This window comes from Lactuca saligna, chromosome 4, assembly GCF_052625555.1.
Source record: "Lactuca saligna cultivar CGN05327 chromosome 4, ASM5262555v1, whole genome shotgun sequence".
Classification (NCBI taxonomy): Eukaryota; Viridiplantae; Streptophyta; class Magnoliopsida; order Asterales; family Asteraceae; genus Lactuca; species Lactuca saligna.
In genome coordinates, this window is record NC_136420.1 from 250465737 (window position 1) to 250482299 (window position 16563).

Here is a 16563-nt window from a genome sequence, read left to right on the forward strand (position 1 = left end):
GATAAAATAGTAACCAGCTCTAATTGTCTACGGTTTGGTGGACTATTTTTTGGACAATTACTAAATTTTGACTATTTTTTTATATATAATTAGGGAAAAATGACTACATTAGTAATTCTCTTTTAAATTTAAAAACAAATTCGATATTTTTACCGGCTCCAATCCTAAAATAATGAATACTCCTTAATCAATTATCTTTTTCTTCGGAGGTTTATTAAGACTTCTAAAAGAAAAAGAATTTAAAGGCATTTTTGTAAACTATAGGGGCTAATCTTGCAGTATTTTAATTATTCAAGAACTTTTTGAAAATTAAATCTTGGATAATGATATGCTACAGGTAGCTGCGGTTCCTATATTTTACACATTGTAACGGGGGTTTGCAGCCTTACTGCACGTAGTGGCTTTTCAAACTCGTGGACTTAGTCGAATCCTGATCTTCAATTGTTATTAGAAAATGTAATAAGTTGTCCATTTATTTTTTCTGTATTGTTCTGTTAGTGCTGTTGTGCATGAAACTGAAATTGTGATGTTATTTTTATGATTTTGGTAGTGAAGTAAACAATGTGGAAACTGAAGATCGCAGAGGGAGGGAGTCGATGGCTGCGTACGACAAACGATCACGTTGGCCGACAATTTTGGGAGTTTGATCCTACGCTGGGGTCCCCTGAGGAACTGGCTGATATCGAGAAAGCTCGACAGACATTTCATGAAAACCGGTTCAAGAAAAAACACAGCTCAGATCTGCTTATGCGCATTCAGGTACACTTTTATTAATTTACACCACGCATGTTTACTGGAGCCGGATAAACGGTTACAACTTGCAACATTTAATTTGTTGTTATAAACAAAATACTTTTCTGGTTGATCTGCATGCAAATTTAATTTACTGTGTTTGTTGGAAATTTCAAATTCACATAGAAAATAAAAGTGCTTTCTGTTTTATGTAGATAAAGCATATCTGCAAGTCAAGTTGGTACTTCTTTCTTTTTTTATGTATATAATAATACAAAAAATGTCTCAAACCAAAGCAACAAAACCAATTTTTGGAAGAAAAATCGACCTGTTCCTTAAGTCTTGTATTACCAAGTATTTGGGTAATCGAGTTTTCAATGTCAAAATTATTGGCAGTGTTGTTTCTTTAATCTCTTGATTTGAAAGTAAAGATGTGGAACTGAGTTAAAAAGTTGGGAGAAGTTGGAAATTTTGTAGAAGCAGCAGCGGATCAGTATCAATGTTTTAAGAAACAGTTTTTTAGTTGAACTGGTCTACCGATTCGACTGTCTCTTCAATCAATAATTTTTATGTGTCGGCCTTTGAAATTGCGTATACTCCAAAATATTCAAGTTGCTTAAATGCTTTGGGAACGAACTGTTTTTTAACAGATTAACTGAAATCTGATTATATAAGTCCAATAAACTGGTTCAAACGGTTTTATCGGTTGTATCACACCGCTCCAACCCGGTTTTTAAAGTAACTGTCCAGTTCGATCTGGTTTAGAAATTGACATAAAACCAGCGGTTATTCAACCGCTATTGTCTACGGTTTGTGGTTTGGGCTGCCGGTTCAAACCAGTTTTTAAAATATTGGTCTGTGGTCACTTATTCATGTTTAATATATAAGCTATGCTATGCATGCAAATGTATAAGTCATATGGATAGCTGAATCACAAGTCATATGAATGGCTGAATGAATAACTAATTAACAAATAGTTTTTATTTAACCGGTCCTCAAAAATGAAATATTCTTAAACGCCCAGGACAAACAAGAAAAAAAGGGCCCTTATCTTTATTATAATTTTGTATTTCTAAATAAAAATATATAATGAAAAAAATTGGGCCCGTGCAGCTGCCTACTTTGCCCTCCCTCTAAGCCCCCATGTATTTATACACTATGAATAGCTGAATCACAAGTCATATTAAAACTACATTTCATTCTATTTTAATTTGACTTAACTAGTTTTTATTGGTTATCTTTTAAATAGAAATATATTGTTTTCGCTACAAACTATACTTTTTTACATCTTTATTTGTTTCTTTTTGTACCTTTTTAATAATTACGTAATCATTACTTAATACTTTTAAATAACAATTAATTACATAATCATTACTTAATACTTTCTCTGTAGTGTTGAATGTTCTATTGTATCCTTTGTCATCTAATAGACTAATACTATTTCCTATTTTCTTTTGTTGTTAAATTCATAGTTTGCAAAAGAGAACTGACCACCCTCTGTATTCCCACCAAAAGTCAAACATAAAAAAATGATGTAGATTTTTTTTTGTTTTTGTAATTAAATTCGTTGATTTAAGCCTTTTATTACTAAGTATTTGGGCAATCGAGTTTTGAGCGTCAAAATTATTGGCAGTCATGATTCTTTAATCCCGTGATTTGAAAAGCAAAGAAGTGGAATTGACTTAAAAAGTTAAGAGAAGTTGGAAATGTTGTATAAGCTATGCTATGCATGCAAATATACAAGTCATAGCTAGTGATCTTGAAAGGCCTTTATCAAATCAAATGGCGAAATTACCAGGATTCCTAGCTTTCGTTTTCTGTCATTGGAATGTACCCTTTGTCATCTAATACTATTTAATATATTGTTTTTGTTTTTTAAATTCATAGTTTGCAAAGGAGAACTCAGAGTCCTCTGTATTCCCACCAAAAGTCCACATAAAAAACGATGAAGATATTACGGAGGATAAAGTAACAAATGTATTAAGAAGAGCCGTTGGTTTCCATTCAACCCTCCAGGCAGACGATGGACATTGGCCAGGAGACATAGGGGGCCCTATGTTTTTATTGCCTGGTTTGGTGAGTTTTAGTATTTCTTCTATGGTTTCTTGAGTTTTCCATCCGTCTACCATAAATTTCTTTTATTTTAGCTTTTTAGAAAATGCAGCTCGATCTCAGAATGGGACCTTTGAGTTTTATCTGTATATATAGATTACCTTATTCAAGAGATGAACAACCCATATAAATGCTGACAGCAAGTTAATCTATGTATCAGGTCATTACCCTAACAATTACAGGGGAATTGAATGCAGTCTTATCCAAAGAACATAAACAGGAGATCTGCCGCTACATTTACAATCATCAGGCATGCATAACATAGTTCTTTTCTATATATTTCAATAACGTACAATGTAGTTCCTTCTTATATGCTGTAAACCTAGCTACCCTTAGGGATTATTTATCTTGTATGTTTTCAAGAGTCATTGAGAATCTAAAAGAATATCATAAATGCAGAATAGAGATGGTGGATGGGGTCTACACATCGAGGGTCATAGCACCATGTTTGGTAGTGCCTTGAACTATGTCACTTTGAGATTGCTGGGTGAAGGAGCTAATGATGGAGAAGGGGCGGAAGTGGATTTTGGATCACGGTGGTGCCACTTCAATAACATCTTGGGGAAAGTTTTGGCTTTCAGTATAGCAACTTGCCCTTCATCTTGTTCATATATAATTCTTTGTTACCTATATGTATGTATTCGTCTTATATGTTGCTAATAATATATAGGTACTTGGGGTATTTGAGTGGTCTGGAAATAATCCGTTACCCCCTGAGATGTGGGTCCTTCCATATTTCTTTCCGGTGCATCCAGGTGAGTGTCTCATATTTATTTTGATATATTTATTTTGATGATGCAAATGCATGCAATTCAGTTTTTAGCCAAAACTATAGCCGAGAATAGTGTATCAGAGCTTGTATATATACTTGTATTATTAATGAAATACGCACATATTCATTATAATTATTAGCATGGTATCAGAGACCATAATCCTCTTAAACCCTTCTCAACCGCCGATCTTCTCCTCTTTCTTTCTTCTATCGGATCTTCTTCTTCAATGGATCTCAAAAATTATCCGACCATCACTGTTACAAACATCATAAACTTCATTCCATTCACTATCGAAATGCAAAAATGGTCAATACACTTCATGGGTTGAGTTATTCAAAATTCACTGTTGTGCCTTCAAAGTTGGAAATCACATCGACCCCCCAAGTCAAACCACCGCCATCCGCCCCCACTTACTCAACAGCTACCAAGGTAAAGAAGACCAATGTAACTTCTGAATCTGAAATCTAGTCTGGTCTAGATGCTAGTGTTCTTCAACGAATCTACAATACCATCTCCAACTTCACACTATCCTAAAACCTAACTCTACCGCCTCACAGGCTTGGTAAGCACTCGAAAACAGATCTACAGTACCATCTCCAGTGATCTTCTTCACACTATCCTAAAACTTAACACTACCGCCTCATTGGCTATGCAAGCTCTCGAAAACATCTTTCAAGATAATTAAAGTTCAAGGGTTGTCTATCTTCTTGACAACAAGTTCGTCTCGACCCATCTTGGTCAACATCTCCTCCTACTGCCAAGCTCGTCTCGACCCGGTCATCATCCCAACATCTCCTCCTACTGCCAAGCTATGAAGATGTTGGCGAATCAACTTGCCAACGTCGGAAGCCCATTGTCAAATCAAAGACTTATTTTATAATTGATTGTTAGTCTCAATGAAATTTACGAAGGTGTTGCCATGCTCATACAACAAACCACTCCTCTTCTTGATTTCTATGAAGTCCGATCCAAACTAATCATGGAAGAATCTCGTAAAGCTCATCAAGCTGCCACCGCCGCAACATCACCTAACATCGACGCCAACGTCACCGGTTTAACAGCCTCCACGACACCAATAAACCCCAAAAACATCGACAACAACAACCGATTCAAGCAACAACAATATGATTTTACCACTTCTCGTGGACGGGGTCGTGGCAGAGGAGCTCATGGTCTGGGTAGATCGAGCAACAACATGGGATGAGGTTTCAACAACAGTTCGCATCAACCTCAATACACTTGTGGTGCACGCTCCTATCAACCATGGACTACACCACCTCCTTGGGCATTCCAAAACGACTCACCGTGGGCCTATCCACAGTGTCTTTATCCTACACAACTTTGCAATCCTAGACCTTCATCTAATGGACCTGGTATTCTTGGAAGCTGAACCAACAAGCCTATGCTACCTCTGACTCTAGCTACACGCCAACAGATTTGGAGCAGGCTTTCGACACGATGTCACTCCACCCACCTGATACAAATAAGGATGTCAACACCGGTACTTCCCACATGACAAATAATTTAGGTAACTTCACATCTTATCAAAATAATCGCGCTTTTTGAAAGGTGATTGTCGATAATGGTCCTACTATTCCAATCCAAGGTACCAGACATCAAATTATGCCTTACCCTTTTCCCCCCTTTTGATTCTCAAAAATGTTATTCATACTCCTCATGTTATCAAAATATTTTATCTGTTTGTTGGCTTACCACTAACAATAATCTTTCTATGGAATTTGAACCTTTCAGTTTTGATGTGAAGGATTTTCAGATGCGGACACAAAATTTCCGATGCAATAGTTCTGGCGACCTTTATCCCTTCACACTTTAATCACAATCCCAAGTTACAACACCCTCAACTTTTTCTGAAATAACCAAGGATTTATGGCACCATTGGCTTGGACATCTGGGATCCGATATTTTATCTTCTTTAAAGTCTAGTTTGAATTTTAGCTCTAACTCTAAAACATCATCTCCTGTTTGTTCCTCTTGTATGTTTGGAAAACAATCTAAATTTCCTTTTTATGCTTCAAACTCTATCACACATTTACCTTTTGATACAATTCACACTGATTTGTGGACATCACCTATGCTAAGTTCTAGTGGTCATCGATATTATCACTTAATTTTAAATGACAAAAGTAATTTCTTATGGACATACCCACTTGCATACAAACCTCAAGTCGATTCCGCTTTCATTTAACTTTTCATAGTCATCAAAACTCAATTTCATTTTACAATAAAAACAATACAGTGTGATAATGGTTGTGAGTACAACAATCATAAATTTCATCATTGTTATTCTCAAAATGACACCATGTTTCGATTCTCTTGTCCACACACCTCTCTAAAAAATGGAAAAGTGGAAATAAAAATTTGTTCCATCAATAATTTGGTGTGGATTCTTCTTGCTCACTCCACGGCGCCATTACATTTTTGGCACCATGCCCTTCAATATGCCACTTATCTCCTAAACATTCTTCCAAGTAATCTCTTAAATAAACTCACACATATTCACCTTCTATATAATATTCAACCCATATATTCTTATTTATGCACTTTCGGATGTCTTTGCTATCCTCTGACCTCTTCTACTACTATACACAAATTAAATAAACGGTCATCACCTTGTGTTTTCTTGGGTTACCTACCCAACCATCGGGGTTATAAATGCTATGACATCAAAATCCGTACCATCATCCTTTACTGACACATAATTTTTTCCGAAACAATATTCCCATTCTTAAAATTGTCATCTTCACCATCAACCCCTTCCACTCAAACCAATACCGAATCAGACCCTCATCCTTCCTTATGGTTAACTTCTGACCCATCACCAACCATTACTCGCACGCCATCTCCAAAAACCCCCCCATCCAGTGCACCCATGCTTGTTGTTCCATCTACGCTCCACCTCCACCTCCTATAATGCATAACGCAAGAACCAACACCCCCTCCCCCATGTCACAAACTACCTCAAATCAAACCATACATACCATGAGTATGTCCGACATCTCTAAACCAAAACAGTCTTTCCTTTTTCATACATCATCATCTATCTTACCTTTACCTAAAACTCCTTTCGAGGCTCTAAAAAATACGGATTGGAATACAGCCATGAACGATGAATTACAAGCCCTTATTAACAATAACACATGGAAGTTAGTCCCAAAAACTCCAATATTGAATGTGGTACGGAGTATGTGGATTTATCGCCACAAAACTAAGTCTGACGGTTCTTTAGAGCAATATAAAGCTTGTTTGGTTTGTGATGGTAGGTGTCAAAAGGAAGGAGTCATGTGTGGAGAAACATTTAGTCCCGTGGTGAAGCCAACAAAAATCTGCATTGTTTTTTCCATCGCTTTTTCAAATGCATGGCAAATTCACCAACATGACAAGAAAAACACATTTTTACATGGGAACTTACACAAAACTGTGTTCATGCATCAACCCTAGGTATTTCGAGATCTCTCCTATTTGGACCATGTTTGCTTACTCAAGAAATCTTTATAAAATCTGAAACAAGCTCCCTGGGCTTTGTACCAACGGTCCGTTTATCGTGTTCACCTTAGGAATCAAACACAACAAATATGATCATTCTCTGTTCATCTATAAGAACAAGTCAGATACGAAATTCACACTTCTATATGTAGATGACATCTTGGTCGTGACATCATCACCTCACTTATGCCAACAGTTCATGCAACTATTAGCTAAGGAATTTGCAATGAAAGATCTTGGTCCTCTAAGCTACTTTCTTGGCATTTTAGTCACACGAAGCAACAATTCCATTCTTCTCTGACAACAAAAATATGCCATCGAAATCTTACAAAGAGCCCACATGAGTTGCTATCATCCATCATCCACACCAGTCGATACAAAATCCAAGTTGAGCAACAATGATGGCGCTCTTTTCTCCAATGGAGGCACTCACTACAATAAGCTATCCGGTGCGCTCCAATACCTTATGTTGTTCAACAACTTTTCATGGATATGCATGGTCCTCGAACAACCTACTTTTGCACTCTTAAAAGGATCTTACGCTACATAAAGGGCACAATCCATCACGAACTGCACCTCGCCAGATCACCCACACACTCCATTATCGCATACATAGATGCTGAATGGGCAGGGTGATTGGACACAAGACGATCGACATCAAGATATGCTATCTAAATGGGAAACAATCTTGTCTCTTGGACATCAAAGTGACAACCAACTCTTTCTTGATCAAGTGCCGAGATGGAGTATCGAGGCGTTGCTAATGTCTATCCAAAACATGTTGGCTAAGGAATCTACTATTAGAACTTCATTTGCCTCAAAACATAGCCACATTCGTCTACTATGACAAAGTTAGTGAAATATATACCTATCCTGCAATCCTGTTCAACATCAAAGAACAAAACACATCGAGCTTGATATCCACTTTGTTCGGGAAAAACTTGATCGTGGTCAAATCCATGTTTTTCACATTCCCTCATGCTATCAGGTCGTAGATATCTACACCAAAGATCTATCTCGTGTGCTATTTGATGACTTCAAAAGCATTCTCAATGTTCGTGCTCCTCCAAATTCGAGTGTGGGGGTAGATTAAGTGAGATTATCTTGTCATCACAATAATATTATCTTTCTTATAATTATGAGATATTAGTTAGTGAAGACTTTGTATATATCCTATATATAAAATAATGTATGATAACTTGTATATATACTTGTATTATCAATGAAATACACACAAATTCATTATAATTATTAGCAATAAATACTAATTTCTTCACTACCAAGTGAAAATTAATCGCTATGTGGCTAAATATTACCTTGGTCTTTCAGGTAGGATGTGGTCTCATTGTCGGATGGTGTACCTGCCTATGTCATACTTATATGGGAAGAGGTTTGTTGGACCTATCACATCTACCATTCTAGCCTTGAGAGAGGAGTTATTTATTGTCCCCTATCACAATATAGATAGGAATGATGCGCGCAACCTTTGTGCCAAGGTTTGTATGCACTTTCCATTCATATGTTATGTTTACATTTCATGTAGATATCAAGTTTTATGAACTCTTTGATATTTGTTTTATATTACCACATACCAATTTTCTCTATCTTTCTACTGCTATATAATACAAATATAAAGAGCGGCATGCATTCTACTCAATACAAGAAGTCTAGAAATCTAGAATCTTATCATCATTTTCTTTTATTTGTTTTTAATGGTAATGAAACATATTTATCTTTTCCCTTTTATTTGTTTTGTCTTTCCAATGAAAATTCTACCGATGAAAACATATTTTAATGATGCTTTTAAGTTTGAGAAACAAGAATATGAGTTATTCCTTTTATTAGTCTAGCTGGTTGTTTTTTAAAGGACGTGCCGATGAGTAATTGAAATAAAGCTGGTTATTTCTTTATCCAAACAATTGAATCAGTTGATTGTCTGGCAATATCGACTGGTTGTTTATCTTTGACAATCGTAACATCAGGCTTCTCATAAACCATATTTAGATCGGAGCATACCTCATCAAATAATAGAAACTTTTCATGTTCTCCTATATGTATGGAGGGACTTGATAAAACAAGAAAATAATCTATTTTTTGTATTAAACAAAAGCTGAAAACTAACATTGTTGTTTTATGTACCAAATTTCACATGACCACCTTCGTGATAATCGCTCACAACCACTTTCGTAATATCTATCAACGACTACTTTTACGACACATGTTCTCGACCATTTCGAAAATTTAGTTCCCAACCACATTCATGAACCTCAACACATCGGTTGTAGGCTCATGGTTGGAGTCATTCTTTGATCATCACATAAAAATACGCACACACACAAACACACCTATATATATATACATATATATATATATATATATATATATATATATATATATATATATATATATTATGTGCTATAGTGCACTAATAGGAATTTATTAAAATTAAATAATTATTTAATTAAATAAAGATGGATATTAAATAATTTTCAAAATTGTATGTATATTAAATGATATCCATAATTTAAATTCACCTTTTGTGGAAACTAATTAAATTCGTCATTAATGTCAGTAATAACATTCTTTTTGAATGAATTCACATCTACGTTTTATGTATGGATTCATGTTTTGTTTCAAGACACACTCACTTAAATACAATAAAGTTGCATGAAATATAAAGAATGAGAGTGTATTCTACTAGAATACACTTTCACATTACTAGAATAAAATGTCATTCTTTTAGATACGAATTAATTCCGAAAGAATATATTATTCCTGATATTAATGACAAATTTAATTAGTTTCCATAAAAAAGTAATTATAATTATGAATATCATTTAATATACATATAATTATGAAAATCATTTAGTATCTATCTTTATTTGATTAAATAATAATTTAGTTTTATTAAATTCTTATTGGTGCATTCTAGCACACAATTGATGTGAAAAACATTTGAACCTACCTCTCTCTATATTTCTTCATCTCTCTCTCTCTCTCTCTCTATATATATATATATATATATATATATATATATATATATATAGACACACACACACACACACACACACACACATATATATATATATATATATATATATATATATATATATATATATATATATATGTATATAGCTACCAATAAAGAAAACAAGACTCAACTAGTCTAACCGATCATACAAGAATAACATAGCATTAGACAAGCATCCTATATATAGTATATCCAAATAATGACACATTTTATATAGTAAGAAAACTTACTTGAATCTAGAATAATGATCCACACTAGTTTAGGAATAAAAATGGCTAGCATGAACCACCTAATAACCAAACAGAGGCCAAACCTTTTTCTGATACTCAAATCCATAAAAGTATAATCATAAGTCAAACTAATCAAAAAGTTAATGGTTGACGGGTAAAAGTCAATGTTAATTGGGCAGACATGCTGGGAAGAATACTTAAAAACGTCACGTCCACAACACGAGAAAATAGTCGGGCCTCAACCATTTTGTGAAGCACCAATCTTTTCAGTCAGTGGCTAAAACTTTCTAGAAACCTTCTAAGGAGGTTATTAATGGATAAAGTTTCAAAATGTGTCCACATGCAAGCCTCTGACTTACCAAACATCAACCCTAGATCTGAATAAATTCTAAAAATGTAGAAAACTTCTTACATGGATAAAAAAGAATAAACTAGCATTCTGCTTAACACAATGAGCCTAGAAACCTACCATAACATCACAACAACTTGTAATTTTCGAAACTCCAAGTGAAACATACCAAAGGGATCAAATGATGCTTAAAACCTAGATATAGAAGAATTTAACCATAAAGCTTGAGACTTGATCACTTGCAGAGGACTTGAAGATGATAAAGAGGTAGGATACAACTTAATATTGCTTCCTGTTACACCAAACACATACTTCTTCTTTCAGATTGCACACCAAAATGCAAAAAAATATCAACAAGGATAAAAGGAGGCTAGTCTAGGGTTTTCTTGAGAGGATGAAGGCAAATAAAAATGAAACCCTAAAAATTATAGCCCTTAAATAGTTTCCAAGTCCAAAGACCTAGGTTTGAGCTATTTGTGGCATCTTGTGTCGTATACTTCATTTAACCATGCATAGCATCCACGTGGCACTCACATGCCCACGTCTACGTGGAACTCACATACCCGCGTGCAACACATGCATACATCATGTTACACAATACTTCACCTTTTCTTTTATCCATAAAATACAGAAATTTCAAATTGATATTTATTTGCAAACATGCATTATATCTTGTGTAAGATCCTAAAAATCCATGGAAAATTTTCATTTTAAAAAATTAATTCGTATAACATTCTATTCCCAAAATCATTCATTGTGAAAAATAGTATTTAAACATCAGAGTAAAAATCGTGACTAATCAAATGCATAATAAACTCTAGCGATGCTATGCAGTCATGTCCTACCATTCTTTTTCGAATTAGAAGTACCTGAAACCATAAACATGAAATCGTAAGCATAAAGATTAGTAAGTTCCCTAAAATACCACATACCAAACAGACAATCGGGCCAAGCCCTAGGGTATATTCTAAACCAATATACAATCATGGGCCTAGCTCTGGGGCCCTGCCCCGAGGTCTTTTTCAATCCGTTCATACAATAGTAGGCCCAACCCTGGGGTCTCTTTCAACACATGCATACAATAATGGGCCCAACCCTAAGGTTTATTTCAACCCAGTCAAACAAACATGCAAGAGTCACAGACAGTTAACATCCTACATACACAATTTAGTGGGCCAACATTGGTGCCTTCGACTCACAAGCATAATGAGAAGACTCATTTATATCTGAAATAACCAAAACACATACACGTTTCTGCTATGGGGCTCCTCACACTGAACATATCCAATATCATGCCTAATCAATAATTAGGGTAATAACTAAAAATCAAAGGTCCAACTCTTATTATATCATATCAAGAGGGTGAAAGACCATTTTAACCTTCTCACATCTGACCCAAAAATCCATGGCCCAAAACCCAAATGACCTAAGGCCCAAAAATGTCCCATAACCACTTCCTAGTGAGTACGCCCCACCTACCTCCCTAGTACGCGTGACGTACTACGAGCTAAAGCCTTAAGAAAAAATTTCCAACTTCCAAATCTAATTCTAAGATATGTCTTAAGTCATAAAGTTCATGACTTTATGGCTTTGCATGGATTAATGGTGCCCAACCAAATTCCTAGATTCACTACTCCACCAAAAGACCACAAACTCATGCATGGAAGAATTATACTCATAATGATTCGATTTTTATGCTACATGAGCCATAGTTCTAACAAGAAATGACACCCTTAAGCTCTGGAGTAGCTTTACTCACAAGAATCAAAACCATGGGATCAAAACTTGAAAATTATAAGTCAAGCGAGATCTATATAAAAGAACCATCAAGATTGAAGCTTTATTCTTCCAAAATAATAATCAAGGTGGAAAAGTTCTAGATCTACAAGCTCCAAGGAAACCAACACTTCTCTAATGAGCTCCTCATTTTCCAAGATTCACCAAGAACACTCCAAATCACTCAAGAACTCAAGGATCTCATAAATAGGGCTATGGTTTTGAATTTAGGGTTAGAGAGTATAGAGGCTGAAAGTAAGCAGTGTTTGAAATAAGGTAAGGTCTTTAAATAGGGTCTAAGACCCAAATGTTAGGGTTTGCTTCTACTTTGCATATGCCTAACGTACTCATGGAGCATACCAGGGAGAACCTCCACGATTAACTAGGCCAAGTACGACCAACGTATTGGCCAACCCCTTTCCCATACAAAATTTTGAAGGCCATAACTTATGCATACCAATTGTTATTTCGACATTCTTTATATGCTCGGAAACGTAATGAGAAAACCTACAATCCCTTCTAAACTCTATCGAATTAAAACCTTCTAAACTTGAATCCTTAATTCATTAAAGGCCTAAAGCATCACTTTTACCATTATACCATTGGGCTCCAAAATACAAACCAAAAGCTTAGCTCGTACAACCTATATAAAACCCATTCCCAAATGGGCCTAGAACCAAAATCCTTTGATGTCCAGAACCCTAACTTAGTCTATTATTTCCCATAGTTCTTAAAAGTGGAAGCTTCTCGAAACCGGATGTTACATCTTGGCCAACGGACGGTAAAGCAATATTGATAAGGCTTAGTTTCTAAAGTAGTTCAACTATGTTGTTATCCAAAGCTAAAGCGAACCTGGTGAAGATGGTCTACTAATATGTATAGATATAAATATCTTCAGTCTGAAGTTGTTGGTCCAAGCATCCTTGATATGTCGATCATTGGTCTAAGGTTGGTATGTTAACCTTGATTAGGTGGAAAATAGAAATGAGTGGAATAAATTAAACATTATTGTTTTCATTCATGAGTAGATGTATTTAGAACCATAAGATTTTAAGCTTTTGAAATTCAAAATTAAATGTATCATGTGTTTGTTCTTCGAATATAATCTTTGAATATTCACTCACATGAAGAAAATTCATGGATATGATATTATGTTCTTCATGAAGTTAGAGATAAAAAGGTTTGGTTTTGGTTAGGATAGGTTAGGTTCAGAATGGTAGAAGGGTAAGGGTGTGAGTGAAGTGAAGTCAAATGTAGGGTTGAATTCTTGGGGTAGTGAGTTAAGGGTGAAGGTTGGTTTAATAAGAAGCAAGTGGTAAGGAGTTAATTAGGGTGGTCGGTGGATAAAGTGTAGGGTATGGGATTATCTGAAGAAAAGGATAGGAGGTGAGTGCTTCACATTAGTTGGAAGGATAAGGGGTGGTAAGATAGAAGGTATGATAGGAGACGGCAGGTCCAAAGAAAAAATGTATTTGGTTTGATTTATCACGAAAAAAGGTTAAGGCCGAAGTGGGTGACGTAGGTAAGTGTTGTAAGAAAACGGGTATAAAATTTGATTTTGGGGTCGTTCATATGTGATGAAGGTAAAGGGTAGGTTAAATAATTTTTGGGATTCAATTGGTGAGTGTTGTTGGCTGTGGTACCAAAAGGGAATGAAATGAGAAAATTGGATCTTGGGGGTTAAAGGGTGAAAATTTGGATGGGGTAGGTTCGGTTGTGAGTGTGTGTCAAGTAGAAAGCATGTACGTGGACTTATATAAGGGATAATGCAATTACATTTAAACATAATCTTTCCTGCATTTAGATCAAACCTAATGAGGTGTCGACCCCTTATTGGCCTGATAAAAAATCATGTCTTTCACTCTTATAAATTAATAGCTTTAAACAAAAATTATTGATAGCCATTTGACAATCCATACTTGTACCTTTAAGATATTTTTTACAAAAACCCACCATATCTTAGAAAAATTATCATAAGAATTTGAGCTTGGAATTTGAGAAATATTTATCTAAAAAAAAACATGAAGATTGTTAGCCAATCGAAATCTTTCCTCAGATATAATGAGAATAGCTATATATCAATAAGAGGAACCCATTTTGGTTGGCTAAGTGTGGAATAATAAATACCAGGAAGATAATATGTTTAAAATAAATCGATAAACAATAATGTGTCGAATGATAGTTTTATAAAAAGAACAAAATACTACATGAAAAATAATTACTAGGTAATGGAATTCATAGACACACTCTTTCTAATCTAAAGACGATATTTTTGGAGTTCTCTAAAGATAATAATGCTTTACTATACAATGACTAGCTTTCATCTTTATTTAAAGGAGGGGAGATAATTTTACTCTACACTAAGGAAATACCATAACCTAGTTATCACTCATCATTGTAAAGCATTTCCTATAGCAATAAGACCTCTCTCTAGCAGCATGCGTCTGGTTTTCTGCTCCAAAATTTTAATATGCTGTAGTAAATTTTCTACACCAATTTATGCTTTTAGTTATGTGATCTTACCTTTGTATAAACAAAGTCAACCAATGATATTAGTTAATAATTGCATTGTGCTTTGATCCTCATTTTATTTTGTAGCTTTCCTTTTTTTTAATTTGAAGTAATGATGCTCTGTTGAATACTTAGATTGTCGTTGTTTATTATTCGAAGATCTCCATTTAACTTGTTCAATGTGCTTGGAATATGTTTTATCACATTCTTGTGTAATGATCAAGGTAGATGCCATGGAAAAAAAATCTTGAATGAATACTATTACTATTACTATTACTAAGACTATTATTATCATTATTATTGATCAACCCTTTATCTTAAGAGGCCATATACATTGTATTTGTATATATATATATATATATATATATATATATATATATATATATATATATATATATATATATATATATATATATATATATATATATATATATGTATGTATGTATATACCTTTGATTTAATGAAAGTATATTTTACATCCCTATTTTCACGGCCAGAAAAGACCGATTTTGTTTATGCTTTATAAAAATCAGAGTACCTCTTTTAATAAAAATGTTGCGGAATTTGTTCCCAGTAAAATATGATAAATACGTTATCAAATCATTTCCGAAGAAAAGTATTTTTATTCATTTTAAAACATTTGGGATGTAATCGTCAATACAGAAACATAAGCATAAACAAAACTTACATTCAGTATCACTAGTGATTTATATCTCCTTAATCTCTCAGTGTAATGTGACTTCATATCAGTACCTGTGATATAAATAAAGTGAGTGGGTCAGGTTGGGAAACCTAGTGAGTACATAGGGTTTTCAACCCACAATAATATAATTATTATGTTTAAACAATCAAACAATCAACCTAATTACCCATCCCCATTTTCTTCTTTACTCTTAAGGATCTATCCTAAGAGTCATCTATCATGCATTCGTTTATTCCAAAGTCCCTTGCTTCCCGGGTTATAGGACTGGCACTAAATCCATAGCTGCCAATGCTCGTTCGTAAATCACTAATTCCATAGTTGTTATAGTTTATTCATCGGGTACTAAATCCATAACTACCAGTGTTTATATAATAGGTACTAAGTCCATAGCTACCAATTCCTAACAGGTACTAAGTCCATAACTACCAGTATTTGTCCAATAGGCACTAAGTCTATAGCTGTCGATGTTATTTATTAGGCACTAAGTTTATAGCTGCCAATGTTTACTCACATCATCTTTTATCTCTCATCATTCATCTACCCATGTCATACCCAACATATTTGTATATATAAAATATGTATACAGTTTAAATCATTTAAAACATGTATAAAACCGTACATCCAGCATAGACAGCAAGTATTTAGATAATATGCACACATAACATGTTGTTTATATAAAACACTTCATATCTATGTGTAAGATGAAAGTAACTATGCACTCACCTAATACGGTGGTGACTCGGTCCTCGGACAGTACTTCGTAACTCTTAAAACTATTTTACTCGACAAAACCTAGTATCAATACCACTAGGGTTTAGTGTAACATCAACCGTGACTAATTA

At 34.5% G+C, this 16563-nt stretch overlaps 1 pseudogene across 1 annotated transcript; it reads left to right on the forward strand.

Moving 5' to 3' along the window:
• The first annotated feature begins 510 nt into the window (after window positions 1-510).
• Window positions 511-8680, forward strand: LOC145040579 (cycloartenol Synthase-like; annotated as a pseudogene). The gene is made up of 6 exons (XR_013679899.1): window positions 511-759; window positions 2620-2808; window positions 3005-3094; window positions 3244-3424; window positions 3515-3599; window positions 8451-8680. The product of XR_013679899.1 is annotated as a cycloartenol Synthase-like (transcript).
• The last annotated feature ends 7883 nt before the right edge of the window (window positions 8681-16563 follow it).